Source organism: Staurois parvus, unplaced genomic scaffold (assembly GCF_062004578.1).
Source record: "Staurois parvus isolate SC_StPar_1 unplaced genomic scaffold, SC_StPar_1.0 ptg000152l, whole genome shotgun sequence".
Classification (NCBI taxonomy): Eukaryota; Metazoa; Chordata; class Amphibia; order Anura; family Ranidae; genus Staurois; species Staurois parvus.
The window spans coordinates 2,328,986-2,350,124 of NW_028317948.1; the positions used below are offsets into that span (position 1 = coordinate 2,328,986).

The 21,139-nt window shown below is 44.8% G+C and overlaps 1 non-coding gene across 1 annotated transcript; it reads right to left on the minus strand.

Annotated features, from left to right (window-relative positions):
• Positions 1–1,323: 1,323 nt before the first annotated feature.
• TRNAL-UAG (transfer RNA leucine (anticodon UAG)) lies at positions 1,324–1,405 on the minus strand. Its single transcript has one exon. It is a non-coding gene; the product is annotated as a tRNA-Leu (tRNA).
• Positions 1,406–21,139: the final 19,734 nt, after the last annotated feature.

Consider the following 21,139-nt stretch of genomic DNA (forward strand, 5'->3'; position numbering starts at 1 on the left):
GCCAGAATGAATTATTATTCTGGCCAATTAAATGAATTAACGCCCAAGCACTTGATGCCTGTAAACACACCTAAACAATTGTAAAAGCATTAGACACTGTTACAAGTGTCAGGCATTTTTTTTTTTGCAAAAAAACTGCTGCCAGGTGGAAGGCTTCTGGGAGAATTTTCATGTCCTGTTTGCATGAGGCCTAAAAGTTGCAAAACAAAATACTTGAAAAGGGAGGAGTAGGAGCATTGTCGCTCAAAGTTCATTCTCTATACAGAATGAATTTTCCAAAACTTTTATACAAAAAGCTGCTGTTGTGCTTTGCTTGGTCACACTGGTCCGATCTGCGAATGGAAATCGCACCTGAAATTGCATCTAACGAATGTGACTGTCAGTGTATTAACACGTGCGATTTTCTAAAGTAGTTCTTGCATTACGTTTTCTGCAGTTTTGTTGCGACTTCACATACATAGAATATAATTGGAAATTGCAAGAAATCTGCAGAAGTAGCAATAGGTCCCGGTCCCACTGGATGCGAATTGGCATTCGATTTGCAAATCGCATGCCAAGTCGCACCCTATTGTCCACAAATACAGCGGTCATATCGGTGCGGTTCCAACTTGGTCGGAGCCGCACTGATTTCTAAAGTAGTACATGCACTACTTTTGGTGCAATTTGCATAGACATCCGCTTCAGATGTCTTGCAAATCGCACCTGAAATCGGCAGGTCCCCCAACTTTGGGATCGTGCGACTTTACTGTAAGTCTCATGATTTTAAAGTTGTGTCTGGTGTGACCAGGGTGTAAAGTCTTCAGAAATCACACTTGAAATTGCACTGAAATTGCACACAAATCACACCATTTTAAATCGCAGCGGTGTCAATGGTGACAAGATAGTGAATTTCTCCGTCACAGATCAGTATGTAAAAAATTCAGAACCCTCAAGAAATGGAAGTGAGAAATATATTTGTGCACACTAGGTGTCAACTCGCTGTATTTCTGCTAGAGGGCGCTGCACGCTGCTCTGCCGAGTTTTACGCGTACTGCAGGTACTAATCTACCAACATTCCCCTAATATAGGGATATCCTGCAGGAGATGCTGGTGGTCCGTATTGTCCTGTGTGAGGATTAGAGAAGAGTCATGAATATAATAGGAAATCTCTGCAGAAGGCAGTGCTGGAAATAAGAGACAAGTATTAGCACTGTTAGGCATTTTGCAGCGCTGAGGTGATGTGTAACCCCTTCTCTTACAAATGGCTCCCCTATTCTCCAATATCACTACTGCAGGTTTGTTGAAAAAAAAAAATAAAATCAATATTGGGAGAAACAAAACAGCTGGCAGCGGTGGGATTCGAACCCACGCCATCGAAATGACTGGAGCCTAAATCCAGCGCCTTAGACCACTCGGCCACGCTACCGTCTCACAATATCATTCTGTCTTCTGCTTTTAACAGATATAATATAATGATTAAAATCTATTGAATATATTTTCTATACCAGGGGTCTGCAACCTTTAAGACATAAAGAGCCACTTGGACCCGTTCCGAGAGGGAAAAAAAGACTGGGAGCCGCAAAACCATTGCAACATTTAAAACAAATCCAACACTGCATATATTGCAAAAAGCGCTCTGGTCATGAAGGGGGTTTAAGGGCCCAGTAAGCAAAGGGTTAATCAGGGCCACAGTATCGTCATAATCACAATCATAGCCTTAGGTCAGTGGTGGGCAACCTTTTTTTTCAACTGAGACAAATCTTGCCAAAACCACGATTGAAATTTATTTTGAGAGAAACATTTTTAAAACTGAAAATACATCCCCCATATAGTAATTCATCCCCCATAGTAATTCATCCCCCCTATAGTAATTCATCCCCCCTATAGTAATTCCCATATAGTAATTAATCCCCCCTATAGTAATTCATCCCCCATATAGTAATTCATCCCCCATAGAGTAATTCATCCCCCATAGAGTAATTCATCCCCCATAGAGTAATTCATCCCCCATAGTAATTCATCCCCCATATAGTAATTCATCCCCCATAGTAATTCATCCCCATATAGTAATTCATCCCCCATAGTAATTCATCCCCCATATAGTAATTCATCCCTCCTATAGTAATTCATCCCCCCTATAGTAATTCATCCCACATAGTAATTCATCCCACATAGCAATTCATCCCCCCTATAGTAATTCATCCCCCCTATAGTAATTCATCCCCCATATAGTAATTCATCCCCCCTATAGTAATTAATTCCCCATATTGTGTCAATTCACTTACCTTTGCTCCGCGCGTTCCTCTCGCCGTGTTCCCGCGCCGTTCTGGTCTTCAGGGCGGACTGTGAGAGGAGAAGAGTTCGTCACGCTGCCCCGCCTACATCCTGACAGCCAATGTTTGCAAGCGGGCGCCCGGCACACAGAAGAGCTGCATTAAAAGAGCCGCGGCTTGCCGACCTTATTGCCTGTCACCTGGTAGGCAGCGTGCTCCGGAGCCGCAGGAAAGGTGAAAAAGAGCCGCATGCGGCTCCGGAGCCGCGGGTTGCCGACACCCGTTCTATACCAAGTACATGCTGTTTCCTGTTTATGACGCAGACCAGTAGGAGGCCCCGTGTTTATGGAGCAGACCTGTAGGAGGCCCCGTGTTTATGGAGCAGACCTGTACGAAGCCCCGTGTTTATGGTGCAGACCTGTACGAAGCCCCGTGTTTATGGCGCAGACCTGTATGAGGCCCCGTGTTTATGGCGCAGACCTGTATGAGGCCCCGTGTTTATGGCGCAGACCTGTATGAGGCCCCGTGTTTATGGTGTAGACCTGTATGAGGCCCCGTGTTTACGGTATAGACCTGTATGAGGCCCCGTATTCATAGTGCAGACCTGTATGAGGCCCCGTGTTTATGGTGCAGACCTGTATGAGGTCCTGTATTCATTGTGCAGACCTGCATGTGGCCCCGTATTTATGGTGCAGACCTGTATGAGGCCCCGTATTTATGGTGCAGACCTGTATGAGGCCCCGTATTTATGGTGCAGACCTGTATGAGGCCCCGTATTCATGGTGCAGACCTGTATGAGGCCCTGTGTTTACGGTATAGACCTGTATGAGGCCCCGTATTCATGGTGCAGACCTGTATGAGGCCCCATGTTTATGGTGCAGACCTGTATGAGGCCCCGTATTCATTGTGCAGACCTGTATGAGGCCCCGTATTTATGGTGCAGACCTGCATGAGGCCCCGTATTCATGGTGCAGACCTGCATGTGGCCCCGTATTCATGGTGCAGACCTGTATAAGGCCCCGTATTTATGGTGCAGACCTGTATGAGGCCTCGTATTTATGGTGCAGACCTGTATGAAGCGCCGTATTCATGGTGCAGACCTGTATGAGGCCCCGTGTTTATGGCGCAGACCTGTATGAGGCCCCGTTTTCATAATGCAGACCTGTATGAGGCCCCGTATTCATGGTGCAGACCTGTATGAGGCCCCGTATTTATGGTGCAGACCTGTATGAGGCCCCGTTTTCATGGTGTAGACCTGTATAAGGCCCCGTAGTCATGGTGCAGACCTGTATGAGGCCCCGTATTTATGGTGCAGACCTGTATGAGGCCCCGTTTTCATGGTGTAGACCTGTATAAGGCCCTGTAGTCATGGTGCAGACCTGTATGAGGCCCCGTATTTATGGTGTAGACCTGTATGAGGCCCCGTGTTTATGGTGCAGACCTGTATGAGGCCCTGTATTCATAATGCAGACCTGTATGAGGCCCCGTTTTCATAATGCAGACCTGTATGAGGCCCCGTATTCATGTGGCAGACCTGTATGAGGCCCCGTATTCATGTGGCAGACCTGTATGAGGCCCCGTGTTTATGGTACTGACCTGTATGAGGCCCCGTGTTTATGGTGCAGACCTGTATGAGGCCCAGTTTTCATGGTGTAGACCTGTATAAGGCCCCGTATTCATGGTATAGACCTGTATAAGGCCCTGTGTCTCTGTGTGTCTCAAAGCTCCATACACTTTGGCCTTTGCTGTATACACAAATGTCACTTGCAACCACTAGGTGGCACTGTTGTTTAAAAGAATAATACTTTGCTAGCAATGTGCTTTAGATAAATGAGAAGCAAGCCAATAAGTGGCCAGCCATCAATATTTACAGGGCTGGGAAAAAACATTCTTTATAGAAAGGAAACGCCATTGCACCCCGGTCACAGCGTTCCGACTTTAAATTGTTCGACTTCCAGTGGAGTCGCATGATTTCAAAGTCAGATGCTATTCTGACCTGAGGTGCGACTTGCCAGACATCTGCAGCTTGCAAGACAGATATCTATGCAAATCCCACCTAAAGTAATTTATACGCTACTTTAGAAATTGGTGCGACTCCAACAAAGTCAGAATCACACCGATATGACCGCTTTAATTGTGGACAATAAGGTGTGACTTACCATGCGAATTGAAAGTTGCATGGCATGGCAAATCACATGGCAAGTCACACCCAGTGTCTCCAGGGTCTTATAGGTGTTGGTCATGTGAATGGGGAGCCTAAGGTGAATGTAAAACATGGGGCCTGAAATGGACATGGAGCAAACTGGAGGAGCTTCAAAATGGAAGGAGGTTGTTGCTCAAAATCTCACAATAAATGGCCCCATTCATCCTCTCCTTAATACAGTGCAGTCGTCCTGTCCCCTTCGCAGAAAAAGCACCCCCAAAGCATGATGTTACCACCCCCATGCTTCACAGTAGGGATGGTGTTCTTGGGATGCAACTCATCCTTCTTTTTCCTCCAAACACGACGAGTGAAATTTAGACCAAAAAGTTCTACTTTGGTCTCATCTGACCACATGACTTTCTCCCATGCCTCCTCTGGATCATCCAGATGGTCATTGGCAAACTTCAGACAGGCCTGGACATGTGATGACTTGAGCCGGGGAACCTTCCGTGCAATGCATGATTTGAAACCATGACGGTGTAGTGTTCTACCGACAGTGACCTTTGAAACTGTGGTCCCAGCTCTCTTCATGTCATTGACCAGCTCCTCCTTTGTAGTTCTGGGCTGATTCCTCACCTTTCTTATCATCCGTGATACCCCACGAGGTGAGATCTTGCATGGAGACCCAGTCCAAGGGAGACTGACAGTCGTCTTTAGCCTCTTCCATTTTCTAACAATTGCTCCAACAGTTGATCTATTTTCACCAAGCCGCTTGGCAATTGCCCCGTAGCCCTTTCCAGCCTTATGGAGGTCCACAATTTTGTCTCTGGTGTCTTTCGACAGCTCTTTGGTCTTGCCCATGGTAGTAGTTGGCATCTGACTGACTGTGGGGTGGACAGGTGTCTTTAAAGAGCTCAGACAGGTGCTACTAAGTTAGATTATTGAGCGGAGTAGAGGTGGACTTTTTAAAGGCACAGTAACAGGTCTTTGAGAGCCAGAATTCTTGCTGTTTCTTAGGTGTTCAAATACTTATGTTCAGCAGTGCAAGACAAATAAATTCTTTAAAAATCATACAATGTGATTTTCTGAATTTTAATTCTGTCTCTCAGAGTGGGAATGCACCTACAATGTGAATTTCAGACCCCTACATGATTTCTAAGTGGGAGAACTTGCAAAATCGCAGGGTGTTCAAATACTTCTGTTCCTCACTGTATATACACTGTATGTTGAAATGCGCTTTTATTATAAAATATATGAAAAAATATTTTTTAAAATACATTTTCAAATATACTGTATGTCTTTAAAAATACAAATCTACATTTTTGGAATGCATTTACAAATGTATGTAAAAATATATGTTAAAATTACTTTTTTATATGTTAAAAAATCTGAAGAATATATTTAAAAAATATATATTTTATAAAAAAATTACTCCCTCTGGCCACAGTCCAGCCCCCCTAAAGCCTGAAGGACAGTAAACTGGCCCTTTGCTTAGAAAGTTTGGAGACCCTGATACAGAGCACAGTGAGCAGAGTATGTAACATACCACCTCGTATATAGAATGTAGAAATCAGAGTGTGTAACATACAGCCTAGTCTATACAATATAGAGATCAGAGTGTGTAACATACAACCTAGTATATAAAGCATTGAGATTGGAGTGTGTAACGTACAGCCTAGTATATAGAGTTTACAGATCAGTGTGTAACATACAGCCTAGTCTATACAATACAGAGATCAGAGTGTGTAACATACAACCTAGTATATAAAGCATTGAGATTGGAGTGTGTAACGTACAGCCTAGTATATAGAGTTTACAGATCAGTGTGTAACATACAGCCTAGTATATACAGTATAGAGATCAGAGTGTGTAACATACAGCCTAGTATATACAGTATAGAAATCAGAGTGTGTAACATACAACCTAGTATATAAAGCATTGAGATTGGAGTGTGTAACGTACAGCCTAGTATATAGAGTGTACAGATCAGTGTGTAACATACAACCTAATATTTAGAGTATACAGATCAGAGTATGTAATATGCAACCTAGTATATAGAGTGTAGAGATCAGAGTGTGCAACATACAACCTAGCATATAGAGTGTAGAGTTTAGATAGTGTAACATACAATCTAGCATACAGAGTGTAGAGTTTAGAGAGTTTAACTTACAGCCTAGTATATAGATTGTACAGGTCAGAGTGTGTAATATACAACCTAGCAGGGGCGGAATGACAACTCATGGGGCCCCCAGGCAATAGGGGATCATGGGGCCCCTGTGTCCTCACCCACACTCAAACCACACCCAAAAAAGCCTATGAAAGGTACTAGGGGCATCTCGTGGGGCCCCCTACTGACCCTGGGCCCTCGGGCAGTGCCCGAGTGCCCGAATGGTCAGTCCGCCCCTGGAACCTAGTATATAGAGCACCGAGATTGGAGTATGTAATATACAACTTAGTACATACAGTGTAGAGATCAGAATATGTAACCTAAAGCCTAGTATAAAGAGTGTAGAAATCAGAGTATGATGTAATATACAACCTAGTATATAGAGGTTACAGATCAGAGGTTGTAACATACAAGCTAGTACTGTATATAGAGAGTATAGATCAGAGTATGTAACATACAAGCTAACATGTAGAGCACAGAATATGTCATGTACATACTAGCATACAATGTACAAGGATCAGAGTATGTGATATATAATCTAACAGACAGAGTACAGGGATCAGAGTATGTAACATGCAATCTAACCCACTGAGTACAGGAATCAGTCATTTGGAGGTAGACTCTCTGATCATTGGCATCAGTGAGATTAGGAATGTCCCAGTGCTGATTACTTACCTATGTAGTTGCTTCATTCTGCCCGATCAAGCTGGTGCTGGAACTATGAAGGTACTGTGGGGTAGTGCTGGCATAGTTTCAGAAGCAGAAAACTGAAGATTGGAGCACAAGCTTTTGATGAGAAGGCACCTTCTGATATGAAGCCTTCTCATTGTGGGGGTCCAAGGTTGCAGCCTTAGTCACCTTGCCCTTAAGCCGGTCCTGATCACTACCATGCCTGTTTTACTTCTTTTGAATACAGTGAATTATAGAAGAATTCTGTATAGCATAGACTGCATCTTTGAACTGTGTATGTAGATGTAGTTGTCAATATCCCTTGAAAAGCTTGTAGCTGAAAGAAATGTGGAAGTGAGGCGCTGAACATTGATCCTCAGTTTAGTGGAGGAAGAGGTCCTTTATTGAACCCAAGGACTTTGTCTTTGGCTCCACAAAGGAGGGGCGGGGGGACACAGGGGTCACCGAAACTGAGAAGTCTAAATGTACTTGAACCAACTGCTTTGCATAATTACACATATTTCACTGATCATTCTTCTGTCTTGGATTTATTTACCCAGGAGTCTTTACTTGACTTGGCACCATGATAACTGCTAAAGTACTGTTGAAGGGTGATTGATTGTGATTGTTTGTCCACAGAATGCATTAGATGCATTCTGTTTTTCCTTTTGTGCACTATAGAAATAAAATATTTCTGGCCTCTTAAATGTTTTTTGGCACTCCTTCAGTTTCAACTGCATTTGAAAAAATTGGTAGGATGGTTTGGGTGCTCGTGATTAGTGGTCTGCTTCCGTCAGGATAGCCCAAGTTGTTGCTCCTCGCGGGTCGTTTTTGGATGGCCTGAGGGACGCGCCGATTGGCCACATGAATTACTCTTCTTCCAAGACTGGTGTTGGATCTTGAAGTAGTACGTCTATTGAGGACATCCTGAGAGGAGAGCTGGTGTACCTATCCTGAGAGGTCTGGAGTACAGATCACTTACCTGAGAGGGGAACCAAAGGAGGAGTACAGAGGATACCAGCCATTGCTGGAGAAGGAGCTAGGGTTGATCCTGGAGACTTAGTGGCCCTTTTGGGTCACAGAGTGGAGGTGAGAGGGCATTTTAGCCACGGAGGATAAGTGTACTGACACCAACACAGAAATCATCACTTTCATCACTCTGCATGAATTATTGTTGTTTGGAGCACTATTTGGAGGATTTATGAACTTTATTCATTTTTGAGTGGAATATATAGAATCATATATTTGAGTTAATTTGGTCACTTTTATCACTGGTCACTTGAAGTGTAGTTTATTTATTTTATCCATGAGGGGTTTGTTTATATGTAATGATACACGTATTGATTGGCTAATAAGGCACAGGTTCTGAAATTTTACCAGGACCTCAGGTCACATAGTATTTGAACACTCATATTGGAGCACAGTGTGGCAGTTTATTTATATAGAATTTTGTAACACTTTTTTATTAGTTATATGTGTTGATTATATTTACATGATATGATGTTGGGTTAATATTTTCATAGCGCTGCACTATATCACTCCATATACTCCATATAAGCGCAGGAGGAATTTGTATAATTTATTTCATAGTAGACAGCCAGACGGCACTCAAGACAGGAAGCCGGAATTGGAGACAGGAGCGAGGTCACAGGAATAGCCAGGGTCATCAACAGGAGGGCAGCGAAGTACCAAATCATGAGCAGAGCCGAAGTCAGGAACAGAGTTGGATCTGGAACTTTAGCAACAAGTCAGGAGCAGAACCCAAAGTCAGGTCAGGAACAAGCCGGGTAAGCAACAAGGGAATCATACAAGAATACAACAGGACACAGGGAAAACAGATGAAGACCATTTAGCACTGAGCACAGGCAGAAGCATCCTTTAAATAGTCTGGCGCCAACATGCACTGTGCGTGTGCACGTGTCTGTGCACGATCGCACATTTCTGTGTAGCATGCGCACGCTTGTTCACCATTCTGCGGAGATTGTCGCAAGCATGCGCATTTCTATTAGCCAGCCGTCTCACCGGAAATCCCTTACACTAAGGAGACGTTGGCTAGTTCTCCAACAGAGACTGTGCTACAGAGAAGGCTTGTAAAGAGTTCAAGGAAGTTGTCCTCAATTTATCAGTACCCTTGGGCATCCAGTACACCCTTAACCCTATCCCAGTTCAAATCTTCAAAAAACAAACAAAAAAACAAAGCTCAAGGATTGATTTCTGACTCTGGATGAAAGCTTTTGTAGAAATGTGTGATGCCTGGCTGTGCAGGACTATAGGGGGACCCAATTCATCAGCAACTCCTAAGGGGGTAGTACAGGGGTGAACTGACAACTCATGGGGCCCCGGCAATAGGGGATCATGGGGCCCCTGTGTCCTTGCCCAAACTCAAAAAAGCCTATGAAAAAGGTACCAGGGGCATCTCATGGGGCCCCCTACTGATCCCGGGCCCTCGGGCAGTGCCCGAGTTTCCAAATTGTCAGTCCACCCCTAGGGTAGTACTACACTTGCACTACTGCAAATGGTTACTGAAACAAACCTAGGTACTCCTTGCATTTTGTTTTAAAGACATTTATATAATTAACAACATTTCATATATGTTTCCAGACCCAGTTTGCACTTGGCTGTCGCTGATGTCAACAGAACACCATTACAAATTTATTATGTTTAGCTTCAAGTGCTCTTTAACATTTAAATACAATTGATTGATAAGTATCAGCCTTATCATTTAAGGACAGGTGTCAACTATGAACTCATAATAGAGTTATGACCATTTCCAAAATCAGAGATGAAACAGATCCCCAATGGGAGGTAGGTGCTAGTTGAAGGCATGGCCTTCAGAGGCTCTCTATGCAAAGAACAGGCTCAGGGGTTGCCAGATATCACTTTCATGTACAGTCAAAGCCATTCAAACACCAACCCACAACAAAACCCGTAAATCATTCCAAAAGTAGCCACAGTAAATGTATGTCACTAACAGCTGCTGGCTATGAATTGCAGAATTCTTTTTGTGCTGCTTACTTTATGCTAGAATCAGATATAACTCAATGTTTGCCATATCACAGTAGTCTCACTATTCACTACATTTCTCCTCAGCTATTCCCTCTCTGGATTCAAAACAGTATATGTAGCACCCTCCTACTGTGTTTCCCCCAAAAATAAGACACTGTCTTATATTTTTTTTGGCTCAAAAAAAAAAACAGGGGGTGCAGAGGTGAGCTTCAGGCAGTTGTGGAAGAGGATACTATAGAGAGGGCCAGCTGATGACAGATGTGAGCTGTAGTCAGGTGTTGCAGAGGTCAATTGACAGGTGAGTTTTAGACAGCGTGCAGAGATAAGCCACAGACACAGTGCAGGAGTGAGCTGCGGGCAGGGGATGCAAAGATGACCTGTGGCTGGGGGTGCAGAGGTGAGCTGTGGCTGGGGGGTGCAGAGGTGAGCTGTGCCTGGGGGGGTGCAGAGGCAAGCTGTGGCTGGGGGGTGCAGAGGTGAGCTGTGGGTGGGGGGTGCAGAGGCGAGCTGTGCCTGGGGGGGGGGTGCAGAGGCGAGCTGTGCCTGGGGGGGGGGTGCAGAGATGAGCTGTGGCTGGGGGGTGCAGAGGTGAGCTGTGGCTGGGGGAGTGCAGAGGTGAGCTGTGGCCGGGGGAATGCAGAGGCGAGCTGTGCCTGGGGGGGTGCAGAGGCAAGTTGTGGCTGGGGGGTGCAGAGGCAAGCTGTGGCTGGGGGGGTGCAGTGGTGAGCTGTACCTGGGGGGGTGCAGAGGCAAGCTGTGGCTGGAGGTTGCAGAGGCAAGCTGTGGCTGGGGGGTGCAGAGGTGAGCTGTGGCTGGGGGAGTGCAGAGGTGAGCTGTGGCTGGGGGAGTGCAGAGGTGAGCTGTGGCTGGGGGAGTGCAGAGGCAAGCTGTGGCTGGAGGTTGCAGAGGCGAGCTGTGGCTGGGGGGGTGCAGAGGTGAGCTGTGCCTGGGGGGGTGCAGAGGTGAGCTGTGGCTGGAGGTTGCAGAGGCAAGCTGTGACTGGGGGGTGCAGAGGCGAGCTGTGGCTGGGGTGTGCAGAGGTGAGCTGTGGCTGGGGTGTGCAGAGGTGAGCTGTACCTGGGGGAGTGCAGAGGCAAGCTGTGGCTGGAGGTTGCAGAGGCGAGCTGTGGCTGGGGTGTGCAGAGGTGAGCTGTGCCTGGGGGAGTGCAGAGGCAAGCTGTGGCTGGAGGGTGCAGAGGCAAGCTGTGACTGGGGGGTGCAGAGGTGAGCTGTGGGTGGGGGAGTGCAGAGGTGAGCTGTTGCTGGGGGAGTGCAGAGGCAAGCTGTGGCTGGAGGTTGCAGAGGCGAGCTGTGGCTGGGGGGGTGCAGAGGTGAGCTGTGCCTGGGGGGGTGCAGAGGTGAGCTGTGGCTGGAGGTTGCAGAGGCAAGCTGTGACTGGGGGGTGCAGAGGCGAGCTGTGGCTGGGGTGTGCAGAGGTGAGCTGTGGCTGGGGTGTGCAGAGGTGAGCTGTACCTGGGGGAGTGCAGAGGCAAGCTGTGGCTGGAGGTTGCAGAGGCGAGCTGTGGCTGGGGTGTGCAGAGGTGAGCTGTGCCTGGGGGAGTGCAGAGGCAAGCTGTGGCTGGAGGGTGCAGAGGCAAGCTGTGACTGGGGGGTGCAGAGGCGAGCTGTGGCTGGGGGGTGCAGAGGCAAGCTGTGGCTGGAGGGTGCAGAGGCAAGCTGTGACTGGGGGGTGCAGAGGCGAGCTGTGGCTGGGGGGTGCAGAGGTGAGCTGTGCCTGGGTGGTGCAGAGGCAAGTTGTGGCTGGGGGGTGCAGAGGCAAGTTGTGGCTGGGGGGTGCAGAGGTGGGTAGCAACTCAGCTCACCTCTGCACCCCCCCAGCCGCAGCTCACCTATGCACCCTGTCTGCAACTCACCGGTCAATTTACCTCTGCAACACCTGACTGCAACTCACCTATGCACATCACCCCCCCCCCCCCCTCCACTGCCCTCATATGGTTAGCTAGATTTGAAAAACACAATTGTCAGCAGCCGGCCCCTCTCTAGTAGCTCCCATTTTGGGTCCTATCTTCCTACACAGTGCACCAAGCGCACTCACTGCTCCGCCTCTTCCCCACTGGTTGGTGATCACCCCCTGGGGCATCGGCTTCCATGCATTAGGCTGCAGGACGAGATGCCCCACCCCTAAACACACTGCATACTGCACCCGCAGATATTTGTTCCTTCCCTGTCCCACAGTGAGTACAGAGGTAGGGAGGTTCTGTGGGAGCGGATGGTGCTGTCACTTACAAGAGGGACTGTCACTTGCAGACACAAAAGCCACGCTTCTGCGTTTATAAGAGACAGTAGATATTGGTGTGCACAAGGCCAGTCCCGGAGGTGGCGCAATGGCCTTCTGCCATGTTCAGGCTGAAAAAAGATCACAACTAGGTCTTATTTTCGAACTATGTCTTATACTTTAACAATACCCAAAAATTGTACTAGGTCTTATATTCAGGGTAGGTCTTATTTTCGAGGAAACAGGGTACATACAGTAGGTTGCTAGGATGTGTATAGTCGAGTTTAGTATAGTGTGATCTCCTGTTTAACAGAAAAGCTACAATTGTTTAATGAGGATATTCTGTGTGCCTCACAATGCTGCTGTTGCTGTGATTGGCTCCTCTGTATCCAGGTGACCATGAAGGGTCTGGGTGAACAGGAGTGACCCATGCAGATCAGCAGCAAGAATATGGAAGCAGTTCCAGCCAATTACAGGGAGTGGTGCCCCTGAACATGCCGGGTACTCATATTTATATTCAGTGAGCACATCTGGGTTCATCTTCCTCCTCCTCTGAGAAGGGAGTTCTAGCCAGAGAGGAAGCAGCCTCCCCTGGCTCATGCTTCCAGGAGGTCTCAGGTAGGCGACCTATGGGCCAGGATGCTGAAACCCAGGGTGCTTCTGACAGCTGACTGAGGGGGATGTCTACAGGTCTTGTCTGGTACCACGGAGGAAGGTGACCTGTGGCAAGGGCCTTGTGAGTACAGACTGTTCTACATGGATGCTGGGCCTTGTGCTGTTTAACCCCCTTGGGACCTATATAGTCAGTTTCTGGGTGTAAGCTAGAGGGGACACCAGCTGGTGTCCAGAAGAGCAACTGTCCACTAAGTTCTGCATTTCTACAGAGGGACTTTGTTCCATTCCTTGTACAGTCTGCTGCACAGATCTACTTAGAGAAAGCTGTCCTCAGTTGTGCATAGTTCTATTTGGTGTATCCCACTATATCCCTTTCCTATCCCAGTTATAAAATAAAATAAAAACAACAAAAAATGCAACTCTTATGCAGGTCATAGCCGGGGAGAAAACCGGCTGTTTTTTTAACAAAAAAAATGAAAAATCGGTCGTTCAATAGGCCGACGTTACCACCAACAGTAAAAAAAATCGGCTGATTTTCTTCCCGTCTACGGCCGGCATTTAATGACTTCTGTCCCTGCAGAGAGCCCCGCTATTATATTTGACATTAAAAAGTATTGCAGTTGCAACATTGTATCTATTTATATCCATTTCGGATACAGATGGGGTTCTTTTCAGATACAAGTAGATACATTGTTGCAACCGCAATACTTTTTAATGTCAAATATAACAGGACTGGAATTCTTCTTCTTTCTCTTCTTCTTCTTCTTTCTCTTCTTCTTCTTTTTCTTTCTCTTCTTCTTCTTTTTCTTTCTCTTCTTCTTCTTTTTCTTTCTCTTCTTCTTCTTTTTCTTTCTCTTCTTCTTCTTTTTCTTTCTCTTCTTCTTCTTTTTCTTTCTCTTCTTCTTCTTTTTCTTTCTCTTCTTCTTTTTCTTTCTCTTCTTCTTTTTCTTTCTCTTCTTCTTTTTCTTTCTCTTCTTCTTTTTCTTTCTCTTTCTCTTTTTCTTTCTCTTTCTCTTCTTCTTTTTCTTTCTCTTCTTCTTTTTCTTTCTCTTCTTCTTTTTCTCTCTTCTTCTTTCTCTTCTTCCTCGTCTTCTTCTTCCTCTTCCTCTTCTTCTCCTTTTTCTTTCTCTTCTTCTTCTTTCTCTTCTTCTTCTTCTTCCTCTTCTTCTTCTTTCTCTTCTTCTTTTTTTTCTTCTTCTTCTTTTTATTTTTTTTCTCTTCTTCTTTTTGTCTTGCAGGTCACAGCTCATGCGCAGATTTTTTTATCGGTAAAAAGATCGGCCGATTTGCCCATCATTGCCGTGAGAATCGGCCGATCAGCAAAATCGGCTGATTTTTTTCCAACTTTACTGATCAAAAAAATCTGACAAAATCCAGAAAAACGGCCGTCCAATTTACCAATTAATGGTGCGAAAATCGGCCGATTTTTTTTTTTCGGCCGATTTTCAACCCATCTATGGCCTGCATTAGACTGATCATTTGAGTAACGAGTGGAAGTTGTGTGCACCTGGCTATAGGAAATGCTGTGTGTTTTGCTGTGGGAGAAGATCTAGGGTAAAGCCTGGACAAGATACAAGTGGCTCCTATGGGGGAGGTTTATATCAAGTACAGCAAAATATATTTATCTTGACAACAGGTCTGGGGACATAGCCAATGCATTTCAGGGACTCACAACTTTCCCTTCATCATGGCTTATGGGCTGGCAGTCTTTTGGCTATACTGAACTGTGAAAAAGGCAAAGGTCTTACCAAAATAACTGCCAGTAGACAAGCCCTGTTGAAGGGGGAGTTGTGAGCCACAAACTAAGTAGGATAAGTATACTCAGACCTGTTGTCAAGATAAATAAACATTTGCTGGTCTTACATAAACCTGTGGCACTTTCATACTTTTGGAAGACAGAAGGAGGAAACACCGCACACCAGAATCGAGCCACTATACAGAAAGATGAAGATACGGCTTCAGCCTAAGCTCTTCCTGAATACTCCCCTATGATTTTTTGCGGGATCGCTATGATTGAGCCCCACAGGAGGGACGAAACATGTCAGAGGGGTGTAATCAGGAGGAGCTTAGGCTGAAGCTGTATCTTCACCTTTCTGTTTAATGGATGGATTCTGCTGTGCAGTGCTTCCTCCTTCTGTCTTCTGATTTTCTTCTGCTAGCCTGGATGAGCTTGTTGGAATGTCGATACCCTATCTGTTCTTTGGGCTGCAGGAAGAGGCTCCAAGTTCTTTGTATATGACTCTCATACTTTTATTTGCTATTTTGACCACTGTAGGGGCCCTGAGAGATAAGATATTTATTTGAATAATTGTTTGGGTAATGATATTTAAATTTTTTATAATTTTGCAATTAATATAGAATTTATAAAATAAGAATTTTGTATAAGTTAAACTGCATGAAACAGTAAGGATACCTTCCTTCCAGTGGGTTCTTTACCCCCTGGAGTTCTCTTTATGGATAGCTGCCTATAAGAACTTTATACCTAACCAACTTCTCACCTATCAGCACGCAGAAAAAAATAATTTTAAAAATTGTGTGGATTCAAGAAACCCACTGACAATGCTTCCTGAGACATTTTTCACACTAAGGTCTCATTCACGTGGGGCATACATAACTGTACGCCTGTGGAGGGCCGTGTTCAAGGCATATAGCCAGCTATTGGGGTTTAACCACTTCCACGCTGCCCTATAGCAGAAATACTGCTACAGGGTGGCACGGGTGTGCAAAATCACATGTGTATACAGTATATATGTGATTTTTGCAGTTCTGGGTAGGGGGCACACGCTGCCATTCGCGGCCTCAGCTGTTAATCACTGGGTTCCGGCCGGGGATTCCTCGTCGGCACATGGCAATCTCCAAGGATTTCCGATGGGGGAGAGACCTGTATGTAATCCTGTCAGCTCCTGCACACTGCTTTGTATGGCTCTGCATAGCAGAGCCATACAAACCAATGTGCTTACAATGAAACAGACACACAGCCCCCATAGTAAAACATCACACAGTTAACCCTTTGATCGCCCCAGATGTTAACCCCTTCCTGCCTAGTGCCACTAGTACAGTGTCAGTGCTTTTTATTAGCACTGATCACTGTACCGGTGTCACTGGGGATGTCAGTGACACCAAGTCAGTTCACCTCAGTGTCAGAATGCCCGCCGCAGTCCCGCTATAAGTTGGTGATCGCCACCATTACAAGTGATAAAAAAAAAATTCAGTATATATACCGCCATTTGCAAACACTATAACTTTCACATAAACCAATTAATTTACAGGTAAGATCAAGTGTAGTATCTGTCCTTATCAGTGTCCAGTGTGGGTGCTTCTCCATCATTCTTGCTTAACGAGTATGTTTGGCTGTATAACACCCCTGGTGGAAGCATTGGGACCCTGATGGTTAATACAGGCCGGAACAGAAACCGAGGTGCCCACAGGCAGTTGGGGCCCGGGAGTAATTCCCCCAGGAATGCCAGAAGGGCCCAGTTCCTCCTGGGTTGAACTGATCTACCTTGTCTGGCCAGGGGCCGGGGAAGAAGAGAGTCCGCTGAACAGTGCCCCCTTAATGGTTGCCTCAGGGGTGCTCCTAGTACCACATGCGGATGGGATTCCAAGTGTGAAACGTGCACATGGTCACTGCTCCAAAACACTTTATCTGCACTGCGACTTTTAGGGCTAGGCTTTTTGGCTACGTCCACGGCAATTTTTATGCTACAGGCCTCAGGGCCTAGCCAGTGCACAATTGCACAGCCACTTTTTTATTTTGCTTACTTATTTATTTAATTTATTTTTTCTCCCACGTTTGTTTCACTTTTCACTTATGTGTGTGTTTTTTTCTCACGGACGGTAGGGTGTGGGTCCTCGGGCCTACCCTGAAGTCTAGGGGGAGGATGTGTGGCCTTTTGGTTCCTTTCTCCCCTGTCTCTGGGGGGTCTCTCTTCGGGAGAATCCCCTGACCTAGTACTTGGTGGCTGGCTTCGGCTAGCCACAAGGAAAGGGGTCCGCCAGGCCTTTTGGCTAGGCGGACCAATGTAGAAACCTTAGTCCCTGTCAGGAGCCTCGCGCCCCGGGGGATCAGGGTAGAGGTCCTACCCCTGTGGGGGATGGACAAAGCACACTCCTATGTGCACTTTTTTGTGTTGGTTTTGCACTAGCACGTTATTTGTTCACTTACGGGTTTTTTGTTTTTCGCACTTTTGCAGACTTAAAAAAATAAATAATTAATTTACACGTATTGGGATTTTGTTTTAGCAAAGACATGTAGCAGAATACGTTTTAGCCTCAATTTATGCCGAAATTTGATTTTTGAAATTTTTTTACTGGACATGTTTAATAGCAAAAAGTAAAAAATATTGTTTTTTTTCTCAAAATTGTCAGTCTTTCTTTCTTTCTATAGTGCAAAATATAAAAACCTCACAGGCGATCAAATACTACTAAAAGAAAGCTCTATTCGTAGGAAAAAAAGGAGATACATTTCATTTGGGTGCAGCATTGTATGACTGCGCAATTGTCAGTTACAGAAACGCAGCGCCATATTGCAAAAAATGGCCTGGTCAGGCAACGGAGTAAATCTTCAGGAGGGCGAGTGGTTAATTGTTCCTAGCGAAACAACTAGCAATCCTTGTGCAAAAACAAAAAAAATATAAAAAAATTGTAAGACTTTAAGGAGTTTCCCATAATACATATACAGTAAAAAAAACAGCAGGCGGTCTGAGGCTGCAGAAGGACTTGCTGGGCTAATATGTCAATCTTGCTCTGTTTACAGGACAAATTGTACAGCATTCCTCCTGTCTTAAGACCTGTTTCTTCCATTTCAAAGCCCATGGGAGCATGCATGCAGGACACAGATGAACAGACACCTTTTGATAGTAAGAATGCTCTGCAGCAGTTCTGAAAAATACATAAATGGTCTTATTTCTATGTACTAAAATAACATGTTTTCCACATTGACTTATTTGCATATAAAATGTTGATAGTGATGCGCTTTCTAGAAGATGTTTGGTAAATCAGGGGATGGCATTATTGTTTGTGTATTTGTGCATTCTATTATAGTTGTATATATGAAAAGAAAAGAAAGTGGATCACTAACCCTGCGTTCACATATGTGCGGTGCGGTATATCTCATGTGATTCGCACAGGAATCGCACTGCATTCCTGTGCAATTCACATGTGATTTGTGTGCGGTGTGATTGGAGCCATACATTTTATATGGCTCGATTCGCACCGCACCCGCACCAAAAATGTGCAGGACCCTTTTTTGGGTCGGCACTAGAATCGGATTGCATAGGTACTCACACTTATCCGATCCAATTTTGCACCTCGCACTGCGTTTTGTGGACCGCTTTCGGGATGTTGTTAACATACACACCCACAGCGGTTTGCATGAACGGGGTATGATTCTGATGCGGTGCGGAATTCGCACAGAAAACATTGCGAATTCTGCACCGCATCAGTGTGAACCAGGGCTTAAGGCAGCTATTCACAATACAGTCTGAATGCACAATTTCCTTCATGTTTTTTAGCAACTGTGCGGTAATCTAACTGATTAAATAACTGTACTTTCACAGAAATTACAGTTACCTTTTGCTTTCCCCTTACCTAAACTAGACCCCCCCTGTCCCTCACTGTAATAATCTGACAACTACATGCAGCAGAACTTTGCCCCTCTAGTTAAAACCTTTTTTTTCCTTTGTGCACACCTGCACTTTAAAACCCCTTGGATATCTATTGGAACATCTTCTGTATCAGGAGCAGGGGCGGACTGACCATTTGGAAACTCGGGCACTGCCCGAGGGCCCGGGGTCAGTAGGGGGCCCCATGAGATGCTCCTGGTACCTTTTTTATAGGCTTTTTTGAGTTTGGGCAAGGACACAGGGGCCCCATGATCCCCTATTGCCCGGGGGCCCCATGAGTTGTCAGTCCGCCCCTGATCAGGAGAAGGCCCCATAAGAGTCTATGGTGATCTTCTGCACAGATATGGCCAGGGAAAGGAACATTTTGTCCAGTCTTTCGTTGACAAGAGGAGACAACGGAGTGAGCAGAGGGATAGCCCCATCAGTATGCCTCTTCTACTTCATCATCCAATCCAGATGACGCTATCAGCATGCTCCTTCTTCTTCATCATCCAGTCAGTAGCCAGACAAGTGCTTTGACCAAGATACTTCACCAAGCCTTGTTGCCACACTAGTGGTCTTGGCAAAGGCTGTACTATTTGGCAGAAACAGCTGGACAATAAGAATGCCTGCACTTAATTATACATGTAAAACCACTCACATACAGTATATAGAAAATTTGCTTTAGTCAGCTTGTGTATATATTATTAATATTATTATACAGGATTTATATAGCGCCAACAGTTTACTCAGCACTTTACAATATAAAGGGAGACAATACAGCAATGATACAGTTCAATACAAGAGGGTTAGGAGGGCCCTGCTTGCAGCATACAAATATACTGTGTCCTGGTAAGAGTATCAAAAGACATAGATCAGATGTCAGTAACTGTTACTCTGTAGTTACTCAACATGTTTCGCGAGAGTATCGCTTCTTCAGGAGTTACTACATGAAAGAAAGTTGGATATAAATATAACATAATATAATGTTGTTAATTATGTCTTTTGATACGCTGACCGGGACACGGTATATCTGAATCAATTTTAAACTATTATTGACGAGTTTTGTAATCTGCATAGAATGCTCCACCCCTCCCTGGGGGTCTTGCATTCTTAGCGGAATAACCTTTATGCATTATGTAATGGTCTACATTCAAATAATAAATTGATTTTAATGATATTTTTGTTGCAGTGCCTCTAAAGTCCGCAATTTGGCCTTTTTTATTTCCATTAGGTTCATTACACTTTATAAAGAGTTTTGAACAGATAAGACTTTTTTTTACTTTTTTCTGACCTCCGCAACAGATTAATTGGTTTTCAATGCATTTACAAATTTATTTTTTTTTATCACGTCCCTTTATGCCTTTAAAGTGCACTATATAAACAGTTTTGAACAGATAAAACTTTTTTTTTACTTTTTTCTGACCTCCGGAACGGATTAATTGGTTTTCAATGCATTTACAAATAAATTTTTAATCATGTCCCTGTACAGCATTTATGCCTTTAAAGTGCACTTTATAAAGAGTTTCGAACACATAAAAGACATTTTTTTACTTTTTTTCTGACCTCCGGAATGGATTAATTGGTTATCAATGCATTTCTATGGGAAACCTCATTTCGGTTTGCCTGTATGTAAATAGATCAATTTTTCAGTGTAGGCCATAGCAAGTTTATAGAAATTCAATCATACTGACATGTTACTTTTATAATTGTTTAGATCCTGGCACTCCTGACAGACAGCACACCCTATCCCTCGAAATCCACTGTAGAAGCTGAACAATGTGTTCAGGAACCTTCTAAGCGTTACTTTCCAGCCATCCTCCACAGCAGATATAATCATTTCAATTTGACATATAAACTTTCCTCAGAGCTGGCTCTGTCAGAGCTCCTTCAGAAGGATGGCTGGAAAGTAACGCTTAGAAGGTTCCTTTTGATAAAGTCAGAATCAAATAAAGCCTCCTTAAGGTGGATCGACATCTAGTGTCTGAGCGACGGTAGACCTATTGGTGAGTCCTGAGGTGGACCGGGAGCGTGACTAAATATCATCTCTGGGAGTCTGCTAAGGCGTTCTGATGACATCATACCGGTGACCAGACCCTGATGTCTTCTACAGATTATATACATACAATGCGCATTTTGTATGTAGTTCTGGTAAGCACATTATAAAACCATTACTACAAGGAATTTGCTATTTGCTCACCTAACCAGTTTGGCTATTTGGTGGACTTCTTGATCACTTTATGGAACATTTCTGACATATACTAAATTTGTCTTTGAGGACCCTGTACTTGGGACTATATTAATCTTGTTTTATTATAAATCATGGTTTCATACAACATCTAGCGCTGCATATTCTATGTTTTACATCTACCAGCACACAGACAAGCTCAGGCTAATATCCAGCATGCACTGACACACGCATCGGCATGCACGACCTCGCGTATTGGT